This window comes from Rattus norvegicus, chromosome 7 (genome assembly GCF_021556685.1).
Source record: "Rattus norvegicus strain SHRSP/BbbUtx chromosome 7, alternate assembly SHRSP_T2T, whole genome shotgun sequence".
In the NCBI taxonomy this organism is placed as follows: Eukaryota; Metazoa; Chordata; class Mammalia; order Rodentia; family Muridae; genus Rattus; species Rattus norvegicus.
The window spans coordinates 7,637,343-7,656,927 of record NC_141540.1 but is presented as its reverse complement, the minus strand read 5'-3'; the positions used below and the strand labels follow the sequence as shown (position 1 = coordinate 7,656,927).

Genomic DNA, 19,585 nt, shown 5'->3' with positions numbered 1-19,585 from the left:
CACACTCCATATCGGTACCCAGGTCACTGGCTTCACATACAACTTCTACTGACAGTAAAAGTTAAAAGCAACACCTTTACATCCTCGTAATTTCCTGTCATTATCCCTGCTTTGATAAATATACAAGCTTTATTACAAAAATAAAGCAAAACTATTAAAACCAATCTACTATAACCTCAAAATTTGATCAATCTTTAACCAGTTTCCAAAGTCAAGATAAAAAGGCAGGCCTTGACTTATTTCTGGTTCTCACCATATTATTTCTATAATTCTCATATTCTCAAAATACACCAACTTCTAGTCAGTGTCTCCATTAATTTGTAGTCCAGCACTGACTGCAGGGAAGACAAACCTGTCCTTTCAATGTCAAGCTCATCGAGGACAGCGGCCACATCCTGAACCAGCCTACAGTACTTACAGTTCTAGTTTTTCTGAACAAGTCCAGAGGGGAGAGCACTACTTTTTCATCTTCCCTCCTTGGTATAGCACACCTTTCTTCTTGACACCTAAAGCAGGCAGCCTGGAATGCTTCTTTCCTCCCAAGTCTCCTTTCTTTTTCTCTCCCTAACCTGACACACCACCCGTTCTTTTGCCCAATAACCCTTGTTGGACACTTTTTCTCTTTCCTATCTGGCTCATTATCCTCCTCTTGGCAAACTCCTCTTGGTCCTCTTCCCTCATCAGTTTGTTGGTGGCCAGGGTCACCTGCAGATGAGGTTTCTTGCTGTTCATGATTCAAAGTAGCTCCAATTGTTTATTTTTCTGGGTTGTGAAGTCCCCAAAGAGGGCCTGAAGCCTCTTCTTCTTGACAGAGGTCAGGGTGGGCTTTCTCCTTGGGGAAGCACTCCTGGAAGCATCCCACCAAAGCTGTGGAGAACTTAGCCACTTGCATGGTGCGGCCCAGGTAATCCTTACTCTGGCGTCCCATGGGTGCAGGCCGGCTGATCTGGGCATCTGCATCTTGTGCGTAATGGCCAGGTTCTGCAGATGGTTCAGCTCATTCTTGGCCACGCATTCTTTCTTGGCCTGAATCCTCTTGGTGAATTGGTCTTCCATGGAGCCAATGCTCCCAGGCACCTGAGTCAGCCACTCCTTAGTGTCATCCTTGGCGAGCTTGTAACCACAACAATAGCACCACTGGCTACTCAGCCTGTGACACAGGATGTTGGTTCTCTTCTTGGGACGGATGCCCTTAATGCACTCAAACTGCTGAAAGCAGGTGAGAGGCAGTGGATGATGCAGAGGCTTCTGCCAGGCCAGGCCTGTGGCAGGCTCCTGAAAGTACACTACCGCCACCTCATCCACTTGCTCGGTCAGCAGCTGCCACAGCTTGTTCATGAGAAGCTTTGTGTTTATCACTCCAGAGCCCAAAATTTGGCCGCTTGGGAGGGCCAGGCCTGGCACAGCACCATCAGGGTATTGCTGTCTGAAACCAGCTGGTGGCTCATTTCGAATTCCAGCTCTACCTACTTGTGCAGTAGAATGCACTGGAACTTCTCGCTTCCTCCTGCTCGGCCTTGACCAGCAGCTCCTCCACACTCTGCCCCTCCGTTGCTTTTGCTTGAGGCTCAGTTCCCTCACTTTCAAGGACTTTAATTTTTAAGAATGGACAGAAAGTTTACAATTTCATGTTTGCTCTATCTGAGGACCTATGTTGCCAGGACAATGGAGTTTTCATTGCACAAAATGTGATTGTAAGACAGAGATTTCATGAAAACACATGGATGAGTATATTTCAACCATGTCCCCTCTCAAGGCATACTCAATGAAACAATATACTCCAACTTGCATACATTTAAAGGTGTAGGAAAAAGATATTAGCCTCTAGGAAACAGCAAAATCTGTGGGAATTGGGCAATATATAACATGAATGGACCCTGGTCTATATATTTCAGGGTGAAAAATATCACTCATCCAAGATTTTTGGATCTTTGAGTGTTAAAAAAGATCTTCTACCCATACCAAGCCCTTCACCAACTCCCCCTATCCTTAGCAACTGAATTTTAATGAAATAGTGAGAACTCTCTAGCTCTGGAAGGAGTGTGTGTCAATGAGTGTTCCCTTGCTCAAAAGTGAGTCTCTGAAAAAGGCAGTCCAGAAACTGGTCAGTCTGGGTAGAGGTAGTTAGCAAGTAGGTTATGGCATTTCCCAGTGGCATCATTGGTAGTGTCTTCCCTGGAAATTCTCTTGTATCTAGAAGAACCCTAGAATATTCTGTGAGTTCCCCAGTGTTGTGGTGACACCAAATAACTACCTGTGCACTATCCCTTCAGAGCCTAATGGATTCAGAAGTAGGCATATTCTCCATGTTGATCAGTCTATTTCAGAGGGAGAATCATATACATGCAGAGACCAGAACAAGGCAAAATGAGGCCAACCTTTCATGTTGAAGAACAAGACTAAGGAAATGGTCCTGGGGAAGGCCCAATGTACTGGGCATGGCTAGGGCAGCTTCCTGGAGGTGGTTGGCCTGAGCTGGTCCTTCCAGGAGTAGGACTTATGATTTGGAGCCTCAGTTTTCCTAAATGGCCAACCCAGACTCAACAATCTCTGATCAGTATTTTGACAGAGAGCCAAGAATTTATATATGTCAAGCGTCTTTCCTTGGAGCTCTTTAATGTCATGGGGAATGTCAAAGAATACCAGAGTGAGCCTCTATAAGTATAACAAAATGTCTCTCTCAGGATAGGCTATTGAAACACTTCATTCTCAGCAGTGTCCTGTAGGTTACATGGGTAATTGATGCCAAGAGGGATACTCTCCTGGTCATATATCAAGGTCTCAGTTACTTTGTACTTGAACACACATCATTAGGGCTTCAAGATGGCAAGCAGTTTGGACTCAAGGACTTAACAGCCTCACATCAGACATTAGCTGAGAATGTCCTCCAGTTCTTGTTTGGGCTAGCTTTTGCATTTCGGTGCCAGAGGAATGGCATTAGGAAATGTGGTATATGTCTCTGGTGGCATATGTCATCATATGGCTATCATGGTGGGGAACAGGGACATAGCTGAATTTGGTTTAAAGATAGCTTTCTTACTCTGTCAGGGATTCACTGTGTCTCTAGAACTGTTCATCCTCAGATTTCTGTTTTAGACTAAGCATAGTTTTTCCTGGCACTATATGCCTCTCTCATATATGCCAGTTTACTTGTGTTTATCTACCTATAGAGTTTGCACAAAAGGCATCCTCCCAACCCTGCATGACCCCTTATGAGGAGAGAATGAAGTGTTTGGGGAACCTGAAAATTGCTCTCTACAAGATGCAAAATGAGAGAGAACTCTGGGGAATTCTTTCTTTTTAGCTCAGAAAAGCAACAGGTATTCACAATGCAAGTTCTTTGTTGACTGTCTTGAGATGTCTGTTAAGTCCATATTTCGTCACATCACAGTAGGCTACAACTCCAGGGTATCCACATAGTGAAAATCATTTTCCTGACTGCATCTTAAACACAGAATGTGAAGTTCAGATAGGAGTGAGATGGGGGCACAGGCTATTTTGATTCCTCCAAAAGTAAATCAAAGCCTGTGGCCTGAATCACAGCCTGGGAATAAGAATAGTAATGTGCAAGATCTCACTGTATGTTTAAAAAAGCCTGGACGGGTGTTGGCTTGTGGAAATTTCTAGGTGATCTATTTATGACCAATCATTGTTATAATTGATGTGGAAGTACTTTGGGTTCAATTGGCCCTCTGTAAAGCTAAAGAAGCATAATCCCACTTGCTGCCTCTCATTGTGTGACTGTATTGCAACAGGTTATCACTGTTTTTCTCTGATTTTGTTCATTGTAATTTGAGATAATGCCACATCATTGTATTTATTTGGCATTCTAATTTTATATGAGTGTAGGGGGTGGGGGGTGTTTGAAAGTGTTTGTGTGTATCCCTTAAGATCTGGGGATTCTATGGCCTTGATTTTGCTTGAGAATTAGCCTGACTCAATTTCCATGGCATGATAGTGATCAGGCTGAGAGCCTCACTTTGAGCAGTACAATATTTGACCCCTGCTCACATTGAAGGCACATTGGAATCTCCTGGTGTGTGTTATAAATTCTTTTCCCTGATTATGTTCCTTTAGGTTTTCAAGTAGCAATAAATTCTAGGAGTAAAAATTCTCACGTAAGTACAGGAGAATAGTCTTCACAGGTTTAAGTTGGATCCTGGTCTGAGGCAGAGGGTCCTACAATGTTCTTTAAAAGCTAGTCTATTCTTTCAAGACCCCTTAGGGAGCTCAAGCAGATCAGCTCCCTCTCTTTCATTGCTGGCTGTGCTGTCCCTGTGTCCCTTATAAGTTTAATAAGTGACAAAAAGATCCAGAACTAGGGAGTAAGGTTGTGGCATGTCCTAGGCTGAGGTAGTTGAGGATTCAGCCTGAATTTATGTAATCCTTGAATCCTTAGTTCAGAAAGTTATTTGATCCTTGAACCATGCCCTACCACAGGAACAACTTTGAGTCCTAGATGCTCATGATGCAACACCAGCAAGTGATGACTGATGTGCAGAAAATGTGCCAGCAGATCAATGAAGGCTTGTCCAAGTCCAACTCACGACACAAAATTGATGATACGGGTGAGGGACTAACAGAGTTTGGACCCCAGCACTAGGCACGTAATGTGTCAGCCCATTCTTATCTTTGAACTAAAGTGAGGATCAGGTTCTATAGTGTTTGATGTGTACCAGGAAGCCAGCCTCTAAGGAAGGCTCTAGGATTTTTAACTTTTATAGATAGTTTGACCAAATGTAAAGAAGCAGTGAACTTCTCCAATCGTTGTCTTTCCCACCTAAAAATTCTGTAGATAGAAAAGATGTGCACAGTGATGGAGCTATCAAGAAATCTTGATCCTCTGAGGCTCTGACAGGATATATATATATATATATATATATATATATATATATATATATATATATTCCATGAGACACATAGAAAGATTGTATACCTTTTGTCTCTATTCTCGTCTCTCAGTGTGTATTTGCCTTCAAGTGACTTTTTAAAAAATGAACATATAAGCACACATAGGGATGATATTCTCTTCTTGGACAAACTTGAATCTTTGGTGTCAGTCAATGAGAAGTACCCTGAGTCTTCTGGAATGTTGCTCTTTTCATGATTTGACCTGTCTCTAGGTTATGCTCCATGGCTACCATGGACTTGGGCTATAATCTAAGGCTGTCTTTGGATCAGGGCCCTAGAAGGAATAATGTACTTGGAGAGGGGGAAAGAGCTTGGATTCTTGCTGGGATTCACCATTTTTTGTTTGTGGCTTAGTCTCAGGTATTGCTTCCTCCTAAGTGAGTCTATTCAGCTGAAGCACAATGCCAAAAAAGCATGAAATGAGAACAGAGTATTTCCATGGGATCAGAATACACTGGAAGAATCCATTAAAGAAACAACGAGGCTCTGTGTGGAATCCAGTATGAAAATCTATGATGCATTTAACAAGCAGCATCAGGTAGGATGAATGAAGCATCAAGGGCAGGTTGTCCTGATATCTAACCATAATCCCAGTCAAACCAATTTAACCACTCTCCAAATTATCCAGACACTCTCCTAGGTCTCATCCAGTTATTCATTTCTTTGACCATTTACAAAACTTTCTGTGGTGTTAGCCACATGCAAGAAACTGGAAGACTGACAACCAAATCCTCCTGCTCTACTAGAGACTGTATTTCCTTAAGGGGGATTTGTTGATAACACATTGCACACTTACATGCCATTATGCTAGAGGGATGCCATGTGGTAGCCTCCTTTGTAGTGCACAGAACTAATTAGAGTTCAATTAAATTGCCGAAAGAATGGCTAACATTGTCAGTTTTAATGGGGATTGTGTCCTTTCTCTCCTTTTCCTGTACATTACAAGATGGTACCTTCTAACTGCCCAAATCATGGTTTATAGTGATAGAGCTTTAGAGGAAGTTTGTCAGTCCTGTTTTATGTCAATGTTCTAGAGTTCTTTCCTGTAGCTTATATCTAGACCTGACTAGATGAACAAGGATGTAAGAAAGGCTTCTCTCAGGGTGAGGGTTTGTGTGAGATATGTGAGGATTGGAGGGAAACAGTTGTCCAACTCTCTGAAGCTAGTGTGCTCAAGAAGTGTGTTCCTTATACAGGTTTACTTTATAAGGGATGAATAGCATTGCATAAGCTCCCACTTGAAACATTTCCTTTGCCTAATCTGTATTCAACAACTGTTGCTCCAGCATGATGTCCTCCTCTGCCACTCCCAACCTCGACCAGCAAGGAAGACATGACAAGAGGAGATCTTCTTCAAGCAGTTTACTCAGGAAACTTGATACAATCTTCTGACCCCAGGGAGCCCCCCCACCACACTTAAATAGCTAGCGCTGGCCAATCCTAGCAAGCCATGTGGGTCATGCAGATAGGCTGTCACTATGCGGAAGCTAGCAGGCCAGGCAGGCATAGCCAAATAAGGACTTGTTTACTAAAAGGAGCGCTCACTGTTGGGAGGGTGGAAGGCAGAAACCAGCGCCATCTTTGAGGCACGGCATGTCGCAGCTCCCTACACTCCTCACTCTTTCCTGCTTTTCACTTATAATTTCTGTTTTTGTGTCTGTGAGCACTGATATGTGTGAGCATGTTTATGGCTATGGTGGATATTTGTACATTGGGAGTTGCTTGTTTTAAGTGTGTTTGATATGGGTGCTGATATGGTGTGTGTATATGTGTATGTGTTTGTGCATGTGTGTGTGTGTGTGTGTGTGTGTGTGTGTATGTGAGGTCATGAACTGTTGGTTTCTGAACACACACACAGACATAAATATATAAATATATATGTATATACACATATATACATATAAATGTGTATAAGTCTATATGCACATATATACAAACATGTAATATAGATATATAGATATTCATAAGAACAAGAGGAAGAAAAATGTATCCATTCATATTTTAAACTGTTCTTAATGGGATCTTGATCACTATTGAAACTATTTATAGTAGGAAAATTATTCATCAACATTGACATTACTTGGAGCAAAACACAGGAGTGGGGTACAGGGATGTGAGGAGAGGCTATGCAAAATCCATGTACCTGAGTCTTGAAACTGCTGACTAAAGGCTGTTCTGCCTTCTTTGCTTTTGGTGTATAGTGAGTGAACTCTGAAAGGTCATGTGGCTTGTTGTATCTTCTCAACATTCTAGTTAATTTAATCATTACCTGCAACCACTTTCTTTCCAGATTGGCCTAAACATGGCTCAATACACCTTGACTTTGAAGTTTGGCCTGGAATTTGTTATTTGAAAGATTAATTTGCTTATATTTGAATCTGCAACCAGAAGATGTCCAGGAGTTATGCTGAGGGGTAATCATATCTTTGCCTCAGACAGAACCTTAGGCTCAAAATAGTCTAAAGCAGTTATCTTGTGTTGGGTCTGTGGCACTATTGACTATTGTCATTCAAAATCATTTGATCTGAGTGAAAATCATCTTTAAGGAGGGTTTACAAAAGTGATTACCCTCAGACATTGCTGGGGTTGTGAGATGGGTAGCCCTGTGAGAAGCCATGTACAACTCTTCTGAAAGTTCAACATTTTGACGCAGGGATTCTAGAACAAGAAGTGGATGTAAGTAGAGAAACTGTGTTAAATTAGTGTTGTAGTGGTCCACCTCAGCGCAGCCCTAAAGTAGAATTATCCAGATGTCTATGAGTCAGAAAGTGAAAAGGTACAATGTTTTCCAGTCCTTCCTTGGAGTATTGCTGAGTTTGATGGTACATGCCACCATATGCCATTGAATTAGTAAGCCTTATCTTACTTATCTGACAGTATCCCATTACAAGTCAAAGAGTTCTACTTTGGATTGTGGTTAAGATTTCCTAGTTGTTTGTGTAATAGTTTTGGTTCCCGTGTCAGGTAGGGTATGGTAAAGGGAGCTCCTACTAGAAAATGCTGCTCACTTTGCATCCATTGGGAAACAGTGAGCAAGAGGATGGAAGAGGCTCATCTGCTACAACCCAGTGTTCTATTCCCTGATATTAAGCCTACTGTGCACAGCCTCGTTAACTTGCTAAGCAGGCTTGGCTAACAGGCCAAGATGCCATATTTCTAACTTCTGATTTTCAGGGGAATGCATTTTATTGACTGAGCTGTCTTTAGGCTCTGCTCACTATGTACTTATCCCATTCAAAGTTATTTTTTTTATTTTCTTATGCAACATTAGTAACCTGGGAGATCTCTTATATTACCATTAACTGGGAAACCAACCGCATTCTGCAAATTACTCTGCTTGTATGTGTGAATAAATGTATTTGGGTGTGTTCAAAAGTGTGTATGTCTGGGTGTCTGTCTGTCTGTCTATCTGTCTGTCTGTGTGTCTGTATATATGCATGCCTCCATGAACAATATAATCTTCTAATGACTAGGATGAGGAGAGAATATAAGAAAGGCCACACACACACCCCTGAAGCAGAAAGAACTGGTCACTGAGCAAAAGGCCTTGGCTGAGAAGATGCAGCATCATTTTGATGTCACTGAGATGAATTAAAATCACAGGATGGGAGGACCAGTGTAGATTACCTGTACTTGTAAACTGTCTTTTTGTGTATCTGACTTTCTACATAGTTCTCAGCATCCCTTAGGTAGGAGCACCTCAGAATATTGTTCTGGTCTATTTTAAAAGAAATTCTGTCCATGAAGTATATGTGATCCATAGAGATTCTGGCTATTGTGTACTCATCCCTCCTCTCTGAGCTCTTTAGTATCTCTCTCTGAGCCCATTGCCTTTAAGTCTCCCCACAAATAGTTTTATGATACCCATAAACAAAGGAGGGATGTAGTTTCTTTTCTGCATGAGCATCTCCTTGACACATCAATGCCTCCCCTTGGGAAGATTTCTCTGCAGCATATTCTTGCTGATTATAATATCCCTCAAGTGTGCATGTACTTCTTGAGATATTGTTTCTCTTTGCAGATATTGAAGTTGTCAAGTGGAACCCAGTCAGATTTTGTACTGGAGGAATAATAATAGCCTTCATATTAGTGATTGCCAGGCATCCAAGGCCTTCCTATTGTTTTCTAGTTTGTTCATATTTCTCCTCAACTGACATTGAGACATTGCAAAATGATATTACAATATAATATATATGGAAGATTGGAGTAATGTGCTGTTCACAGTTAGATTTCTAGTAGTTTTTAAAAGCTGAGAAAATATGCAGGCCTGTGGGATCTCTTACCCTCCTCTCTTGGGCATGAAAGAATGACCTCAGATGAAAGATCATACTGCATTATCCTGCTGAATTGTGCTGTGTTGTATGGGATAAATAACATGGCAGGTCCTCACCAGGCCTTTTCCACCCCTAGGTCTGAAATACTCCAGGAGAAGCTTGCACAGTTCACAGACCAGGACTACAGCTCTCAGAGCAGAACTATCCACCAGGAGCACTGAGTGTACAGAGAATGACAACACCTCATGCATATCAATCCTCATGACAATAGGAAACTTAGGCTGCATTTGAAAGACCTTGAGATATCGCATGGAATATGCCTCATGTTTAACCTTTGGTGGACTTGTCCATCAATGACCAACCAACACAAATGAGGCATGTCTACATTCATCTTGAAAGAGATTTTTTTTACCATCTTGCCTGCCATTTTGCTTTTTACAAGGTCATCAACAGGCTGTAGGTGTATGTTGCAAAATCTGCAGCAATTGAATGCTGCCTAACTTACCTGCTGTATTTGGTTTTTGGTTTGAAGTTTGATTACTTTATGTGTTTGGTTTTCTTTGTTTACATTTGAAATTTTGTTATTTATTTGTTAACTTTTTGTTTTTTTTTTAATTAATACTCTATATTTCTAAGGCTGTATACATTGAACTCATTGACTCCCCACTTTAAGATGTGGTTGAATAGATTAATGTGTGCCTATAAATAAAAATGTGACCTCTAAACATTCACTCAAAAGAACCTCCTGAATCACGTGTGATTCTTCCTCCTGTAAAAGCATAAATAAAAGGCTACAGTAGTTTTCTGCAAGTCTCATGCAGCTTATGCTTCATCATCAATTCACAGCCAGCCAGAGCTGCACAGGAAATTGTGCTCTTGATGTAAATAGTGTGTCATGCTCTGTGGATCCCACCTTCGTGGTGAAAAATATTCTTGCTGTATCCTTGTGCTCATAAATTTAGCTACCTTTATAATGACAAACAAAGGAGAAACGCGGAAGTATTTCTCTAATGTATTAGAAGAAATAAAATCATTCAGTATGGGAATATAAAAAGAGATCAGGAAACACAGAGCTGTATGCCTGTGGATTACTTGAAATATAGCATTAGCTGTGACAGAAGATTTAATGAATTCCACCAATTTTGTAGGAATGAATATTTTTATTATTACTATTGTTGGTTTGTTTTTTGTTACTCTTAATATTGATATTTTTGCTGAGTTCTTTTCAATATGTACCATAGCTTCTTTTGGGGGTGGGAGAGGTGTTTGGGTTTTGAATTATTTCCTTTCTGCAATTTTTAGTGGACTTTTTATCTGTATCTCAAATGTATCTCTTCCCACTTTCAATAAAAACCCCTATTCTTTTCTCACAAAACCTGCCTCCATGAGGGTGCTACCAACCTCTCCACCTCCCGATGTTTATTTGCATGCAATTCTGGCTGTGCACAGCAGAGGGCAGTGAACTTTACCTGAACCTGAAGTGACAGAGGATTGTTAATTGCCTTTTAGGTCCTCTGGTATTCAAATTCTCAAACAGACTAGTCATAACTCCAGTACCTGTCCTGGACTATTATTTTCCATTTGTGGTGCATTAGTTGGACTGGATCCCACCCAAACAAAGGGAGACATTTCTTGAGACCTGTAGAGACACATACAGGAGTAATCATGCTAATGGTATATGGCATCAATGTAGGGCATTAGTGGGTTCCGGATCATGCCTCAGCATCTCTGCATTGTCTCTCACATCTCATCCTGGAAGGCAATGCAGATTGAGGCCCATCATATGAAATGAAGAATTGAGGAACTCTCCTGGGAGTGGCGCTGGGTGAGTAAATCATGTTAAAGCACTGTTAAGGGCAAGCTTCAGACTTCGAGATATGGAGCCTACAGCAGAGACCACTCATCTCTGATGGAGACTGTTTGTTTTCTAGACTAGGAAATGGGAGTGTTGGTAGTTGTTGCCCTTTTACCACATTAGATCTCACACTATAATACGAAGTATTTTTCCCTGATAAATAAGTGATTTCTGTGAAGTTCCACTAATGATGTGACTTTCAAGAACATATGTCAAAGACATGCTGCTTGGAGGAAGGAATTGAATAGTTCTATAGATTTCTGCTATCAAACCAAGGTCAAAACAAATCTACTCTTTATGAGTAACAGAGAAATATACACAAAGTACCCCCTTGCAGATACAAAGCTACTTCAGTACCATGCCTGAGGTGATAAGAGTGTGAGCTTTCTCAGCAAGTCCAGGATTTGTCTCCAACTCTACAAACCTGAGCTCCTTCCCTAAGACCCATGTGCATTAAGGAAAAAACAAACCTGCAACACACTGTCTTCTGATTTTAAGGTTTTTTGGAGATGCAAAGTCTTAGCCTACAGAAACTAAGACATCTAGTTAATATTCCTATCTTATGCTCCATTCCCTCCATCTGATGTAATCATGAAGATGTATTAGTTTGTGTTTAACTTGAGGGATTTCATTGCCTATTTATTTTTTGTTGCCTAGAAGCTATAGAAACTAGGAAGGCCTGCAGCAGAGCATTTCATCTCATGAAAAAAAAATGGCTTAAGGGGATGTGATCACTGAGATTATGTGACTTGCCTTTTTTTTGATTTTTTGTTTACATTTAAATGTTATCCCCATTTCTGGTTTCCCCTCCAGAAACCTGATATTGCAGCCCCCCCACCTTGCTGCTATGAGGGTGATCCCTCTCCTACCCACCCACTTGCTCCTTTCTGCCACCCTGATATTCCTCTACTCTAAGGCACTGATCTTTGAGAGGACCAAGGGTCTTTCCTCCTGTTGATGTCAGGTAAGACTATCCTCTGCTACCTATGCAGAACAGATGGAGCCAAAAGTCCACCTCTATGTTCTCTTGCAGTGGTTTATTCCTGAGGAATTCTGGGTTATCTGTTCTTTTGATATTGTGTTCTTCTTATGGTGTTGCAAACACCTTCAGCTTCTTCAGTCCTTTCTCTAATTTCCCATTGGGGACCCAGTTCCCAGTTCAGTGATTGGCTGCAAGCATCTGCCTCTGTTTTTGACAAGCAGACAGCTATTTCAGGCTCCTCTCAGCATCCACTTCTTGGTATCTGCAATTTTGCCTGGGTTTGGTGTCTGCCACAGAACACCCAGGGAAGAGTATCAGCAAAGGTACCAAGGCTTGTATTTCAGGTAGAGAACAGATTCGGCAACAGACAGACACAAACTTGAGGTGTGTGTTGGTGCAAAAAGCTTTACTTCTTGGCATGGATTTAAGCAGTTAGAACAGGTACATCATAATTGGCAATCATCCAGCTCTTATTCATAACCCCACCAAATGTCCCTTGCAAGGAGGAAAGCTTAACATAGAGTCTAGGAAACAATTCTCAGCTGCAAACAATAGTCTAGAAAACTGCAGTTATACTTCCAGACTTGTGGGCACCAGATATGCATTCAACCTTTACCTTTGTTTTAATAAAGTTTAAACTCTATATTTATGGCCCCTCATAATAATATGGAAACTTTTCTAACCATTCTATAATTTCTATCATTTCTTGTTCAATGTTAGTATCTCTTTTCCTTCTAGTTAACTCTTGATAAGTTTGCTCAACTTGCTGGAACTTATCCATGATATTTCTAAAAGAGTCACTACTATTCTGAATCATGCTAAACAAAACTTTTCCAAATGGGGGAAAAGACTTTTTTGGAAAAGTCATGTTCTTAATAGCTGCAATTAATTTCTCTCCTGTTTGCTGGGAACTAATGGGTGCACCAGTTGAGTTCATCGCAGCCATTGAGTTCATCAGGATCATGACGGTGTGAGACATTTCTGTCTCTGAACTTTAACTTCCTGAAACATATAAAGGTACATGACCATCTTTCCACACTGCTATAGTCTTAAAATCAGATATTGTTGACAGGCTTAAAGTTGCTAAGGTCACCAAGGCTAGAACACAGAAGGCACCTACACCGCAAGCATAGACCCTAGTCATCATATCTTTTTGTAGGGAGACTGCCAGAGACCTCCAGGAGGCCAAGCCATTCCAGGCACATACCCCTGTTCTGGATAGAAATGAAGCACAAGAGCTTCATGTAACACAGACTCCACTGGGGTGGGTGTGGCAGGTGTCTGTATAAAGGTTGGATTCCCCAGTTGGGTCACTCTCTGGATGGACTTTCCTTCACTTTTTGCTACATATGTTGTCCCCAGATATACCCCTGTGAGGATTTTGTTCTCCTTTCTAAGAAGATCTGAAGCACACACCCTTTGGTCTTCCTATTTCTTGAGCTTCATATGGTTCATGGATTGTATCTTGGGAGTTTTGCACTTTTGGGCTTATGTCTCCTTATCAGTGAGTTCATACCAAGTGTGTTCTTTTGTGATTGGGTTACCACAGTGAGGATGATAGCTGTGAGTTCGATCCATTTGCCTAAGAATTTTATGAAGTCATTGTTTTCAATGAACTGGGACTCTTATGAGACAAGCAATGCTCTAAGTGGTCCTCACTAGATAGCTCATGTAGTAGTCAGGAATACCCAACAGAATTTGTACGATGAAACTCTCTGTACACATAAAGGGGATTTTTTGGTAATATTTCAGGAATTTGGAACAGTTAATTCAGCAATGGCATTTTATGAATGGAGAGTTCAAGAATCCAGGGTCTGCTCAGTGCATGAGGAGCCTGATGTCTCAACTTGTGCTCAGTATGTACTTGAATCCTGAATAATTTGCTCTGCATATATTTGAAAATATGGACATGATATTAAGGTGACAACAAGCAGAATACTACTAACAGCTTCTTTATTCCAGTCCTAATTTAGGCTTCCAGAAGAAGGAATGGTCCAGATTATAACTGGGCAAAGTTTATGGTTTAAAGGTATAATTTCCTACCTCACAGATTTACACTGAATTAAGCAGAAATCCCTCACAGCTGTTCCCTCTATTTATTGTTTGAGTTAGTCCAAGTTGAAAACCAAGAATAGCAATCATAATCATATTCTGTGCTTCAATAATATTCTTGAGCACTTGTTATACTGAAAGATCAAAAATAGAAATGTAATGAAAAGATACATATAGTTTTCTCTAGACCTCCCGGTTATGATGACTTGTAAGGGGCTCTTTATGACCATAGATTCTTCAAATAATGTCTAAATAACTTATCTCATTTTTTGAGAGACATCAGGAAGGAAGAGTAAGAAAACAATTTCAAAAAGGCTGTTCTTTCCCTAAAAGTATGGATTGAAATTCAAATATTTATAATCTATCTAATAGTCTTTATTCCTGAAAAGAAGATAAGAGAGGGTAGTCTTTAAACAAAAAATTAAAAAATGCCCAAAAGAGCAAACACATAGGACCTGACAGAAAGAGTTTGAGTCAGGCCATTAGATTTTGGTCTTGAATTACTCCAGATCACTTTTTGATCATTCCATACATTGTGAAATGGAAAATCTTTCCTCCCTTAAACAGGAGAAACCAGGGAAAAGCACCATGTGCTCTTGTTTGTAAAGAACAAGTAGAAGCATCCAATTACTTTCAAAGCAAAGATACTTTATTTTATGATTTAAGTTTCTCCAGGTGTCAGAGAAGCAGGGTTGGAGGCAGCAATACTAGGAAACCAGAACAAGAAATCTTCCATTTACATAAGCCTTTGAGGTTTCTCAGAACATTAGTTTCAACATTAGTTTCAACATTAGTCTCTATGTAGGATTACTTCTGGCTAATTTATAGACTTCTTTGCATTTTAAGTATTTTAATCCACAATATTTTAATATATATTTTCAAACTATTGTTAGGGGAATTTTTCCGAGATTTTTTTCACAATATTTTTTTTTACTGGTAAAAAGGAAGGCTAAGATCTTTTGTATGTTCATACTGTATTCTGCATTTAATAATGTATTCATCAGTCTTAAGAGACTGTGATACATTTTTAGAGTTTTTAATATAGTATCACAGCATCTGCAAATGAGAACATTTTGACTTCTCCATTTTTCATTTATATTCCATCTGTCTTTTTCAGTTGTTACATTGTTGTAGCTAAGAATACAAATACTGTACTTCACAGGTATGAAAACAGTGTATATTCTTGTCTTATTCCTGATTGTATGGAACTGCTTTGCGTTTTTCACTCTTTAGCATGATGCGAGCTTTGGGCTTGCCGCACCTTGCCTTTATTATATTGACTTATATCCTCTATAGCTATAGCTTTTCCAGGACTTCTGTCATGAATGAATGTTGGGTTTTGTTACAGGCCAATTTTCTTTTTGCACCTAATAAGATGATGGTGTCTTTTGTGCCTTTAATTATTTTATGTAGTAGAATACATTAGTTGATATATGTATGTTAAATCAAACTTGTATGTCTGGGATTAAGAAAGCTTACCTAGGGATTTTATTGAGAATATGTGTGTATAGGTGGAAATTATTCTGCAATACTCTCTCTTCCTTTCTTTCTATGTCACTTTTCTCTAATTCTATCTCCCTCTCTCTTTCGCTTCCCATTTGCCTCTTTTTCCCCGACTCATTCTCTCTCCTTTATTTTCCTCTGCAAAGCATTGCATAATACCAGATCCAAAATACAATTTTAATGTATGCAATCCTTTTGTCTACTTTATGGAATTGTCTAAGAAACTTTAAAATCTCTTTAAATGTCTAATCAAATTGTAAAAATGAATACATGATGTCCTATGATCTTTTAGGTGGGAGATTTTAAGTACCTGCCTCTATGTCATCTGTTAGTATGGCACTGTTTAAATTATGCACTTTGAGCTACTTTAATAGTGCTATATCAAATACATCCAATAAATCATGAGTACTTTAAAAGAATATTCTAGATTTGGGACTATAAATATAAAAAGACTTTTGTTTTCTCCATGTCTCCTTTATTCTCTTTAATTTTATTAATTGCACCCTTTCTTTTACTTAACTTGGCCAGAGGATATGACAATCTTTCTAATATATCCAAGAATTAACTCTTACTTTCATTAATTATATTTTGTCCTCATTTTATTGATTTCAGCCTTGATGACTTGGATATACATGTTATACCCCTTCCAGAAAGCTCAAAGGCCACCCTGAAAGATGGGGCAAAAAGACTGTAGGTGCCCAAATTGAGGGGGTACCAGAGGGGAAAAGTGTCTTCTGGATAAGAGGAGTGCTGCCTTCATGACACATAGCCGCTGTGGTTCCTGGCAGAGCTTCAAGCCAGTCAACAGTCAAGAATGCAGTGAAAAGGTCTGAGAGCTCATACTCCTTACTGACATATTATTCACATTTAGTGTCTTCTGTTTGAGGGTTCAAACAATTTTAAGGGTTTATCATGGGGTTATTAAAGAGTAATTTAAGTAGAAGATATACAAACATAGGATTCAAAGAAATAGAGAGTGATTTGGATGGAATAAATGGGAGAATTATCATCAAAATACATTGGCAGAAATTCTCAAACAATAAAACATTTAAAGTATATTCCTCCTCAATATTATGGACATAGAGAATGTTATATTATATAGGGATGTTTCATTAAGTCACTTTAATGAATTCAGTTATTTGTCAATACTGCGAGTTCAATTAGAGAGCATTATGTAATTTGTCATTAATAATTTTAGGACCATTTATGGAAATAGTAAATATTATTTCCATGTACACATTCAACAATGGGCTTATATGAAACATATTTGAAAAACTAAAACATTATATATCAAGAGAAAAATAAATCAAATGGGCTACATATATAAGCATAATATTCACAATTGAAAAAACTCAAATGACTTAGAAATTCTTAATAAATATTTATAATCCTTGTACATTACAGAAATGCAAATCAAAATTATTCTGAGATATTTTTTCATACCTTTCAGAATAATTTACTTTTTTGGGGTTTTTTTTGGTTCTTTTTTTTTCAGAATAATTTAGTTTAATAACACATAAGAGAACTCACATTTACTGGGTTATAGAACAAGGGGAACATTTAGATTCCCTGGTGGCAATGCAAATTTCTTTAGCAACTTTGGAAATCAGTGTGTTGTTTCTTCAGAAGGTGTCAATGGGTATACCTCAAGATATAACTCCAGGGCATGTATCCAAATGTTGATTCATTCTAGTATAGAGACCTTTGCTCCACCATGTCCAGTGAAGCTCTATTATAATATTCAGAATATGGAAATATTCAAGTTGTCTATCAAGACAAGAGTGCATAAAGAAAATGTGGCACATTTACAGATTGTATTGCTGCTCAATAACTACAAAAGGAAAAAGGAAAGCATGTAATTGTCAGGACAATGAATGTGTCTTGTAAAAGTCATCCTGGATGAAGTTATCCAGACCAAAAAGGACAGATGGGATACATATTCACTTTAATATAACTGTTAATTCTTCAATCTGTGTAACTCTATGATCAGTTTAGTGTAAGAGACTAGGGAAGTGGGCCAGACTGTCCTCATTTTGGGAAGTACAAATTTACTCATGGATTGCTGAGGGACACTGTCAGGAAAAGGAATGTCAAATGTGAAGAGACATGAAAGAAGGTGAGAGTGGAGGGAATATAGAGAGGAACAGGTAAAATTGAGTGACGTTTGAGGCATTGAATGGAAGCCTAATGGAAAAGAAATACAAATTATTTTTACAAAATTTTTATAAAGGTAACTATGTATTTATTATAAGTGCAAGGACAGAAGATAAAATATTGATTGAGTTCATCTATGTGAAAGTTCAATAACAAGTAAGTCACAAAAATTTTGGAGTTTAATTTTCAGAAAATCTATGTCACACATAATGAGTATCTGGTCCTTATGGAGACATATGTGAATAGCTCTGTTGGAAACATAAATGTATTATATTAAAAACATATACATAAATTCACTTATTTGTTTACATTGCAAATGTCATCCCCCAAACTTGTCTTTCTTCCATGAATTCCCCAGGTCATTCCGATCCTCTTTTATATAAATGTAATCAGGAAACAGAGTTGTATGCCTACTGTTATCTTGAAATATATCGTGAGCTAAAACTAGAGAACAAAGATAATAAACTCCAACACCCTTGGAGAGACAAACATTTTTATTATTATTGTTTGTTGTTTTTTGTTGTTCTTCTTGATAATGCTAATTTTGTGCTGAGGCCTCGTCAATATGTTTGATAGCTTCTTTTTTAGGGGACATAGGGGGAGGTTTTTGTTTAGGTTTTTGAATTATTTCTTTTTTTCATGTTTTTGCATATGTTCTTTAACAAAATGTTAAATATTATCCCCTCCACCATTTCAGGTCAGGAAATCCCCTATCTTATCCCCTTAAGCCCTGCCTCTATGATGGTCTCCCCAACCACCCCACCCACATTCTCCCAACACTTGATGTTTGTTTGCTTGCATTACCCCCAGAGGCCAACAGAGGTCGCTGGATTGCTCATGAAACTGAAATGACAGAGGATTGAAAATTGACCTTTAGGTTGTCTGGAATTAAATATTTTTTAATAAAATATATTTTTTATTTACTTATTATGTTTTTATTTATTTACATTTCAAATATCATCCCCTTTTCCAGTTTCCCTTCCATATATCCCCTATCCCATATCCCCTCTCCCTTCTTCTATGAGGGTTTTCCCCATTTAACCAGCCACCCCTTCCCACCTCCCTACACTGACATTCCCCTAGACTGTGGGGAACAGTCTTGACAGAATCAAAGGCTTCACTTCCCATTGGTGCTAAGCAAGGCCATCCTCTGCTACATATGCTCCTGAGGCATGAGTCTGTCCATGTGTACTGTTTGGATGGTGGTTTATTTCCTGGGAGCTCTGGTTAGTTGGTATTTTTGTCCTTATTGGGATGTGAACCCCTTCAGCTCCTTCAGTCCTTTCTCTAACTCCTCCCATGGGGACCCCTTCTCAGTTCAATGATTGGCTACGAGAGTCTGCTCTGGCAAAGTCTCTCAGAAGACATCAATATCAGACTCCTGTCAGGATGCACCTCTTGGCATCGCCAATAGTGACTGGGCTTGGTGGCTGTATGTATATAGGCTGGATCCCAAGGTGGGGTAGGCTTTGAATGGCCATTCCTTCAGTCTCTGATCCAAACTTTGTCTCCATATTCCCTCCTATGAATATTTTTCCCTTCTATGAAGGACTCAAAATTCTGCACTTTGGTCATCCTTCTTCTTGAGCTTCATGTGGTCTGTGAATTGTATCTTGGGTATTCTGAACTCTTGGGTGAATATTCACTTATCAGTGAGTGCGCATCATGTGTTTTGTTTTTTTGTTTCTTTGTTTGTTTGGTTGGTTGGTTGGTTTTTTTTTTGTGATTGGGTTACCTCACTTAGGAAGATATTTTCTAGTTCCATCCATTAGCCTATGAATTTCATGAAATCATTGTTTTCTAAAAGCTGAGCAGTACTCCATTGTGTAGATGTACCACATTTTCTATATCCGT

General features: G+C 39.2%; 1 pseudogene; it reads right to left on the bottom strand.

Annotated features, from left to right (window-relative positions):
• Positions 1 to 456: 456 nt before the first annotated feature.
• Rrs1-ps12 (ribosome biogenesis regulator 1 homolog, pseudogene 12) lies at positions 457 to 6,490 on the bottom strand (annotated as a pseudogene).
• Between the last annotated feature and the right edge of the window lie 13,095 nt (positions 6,491 to 19,585).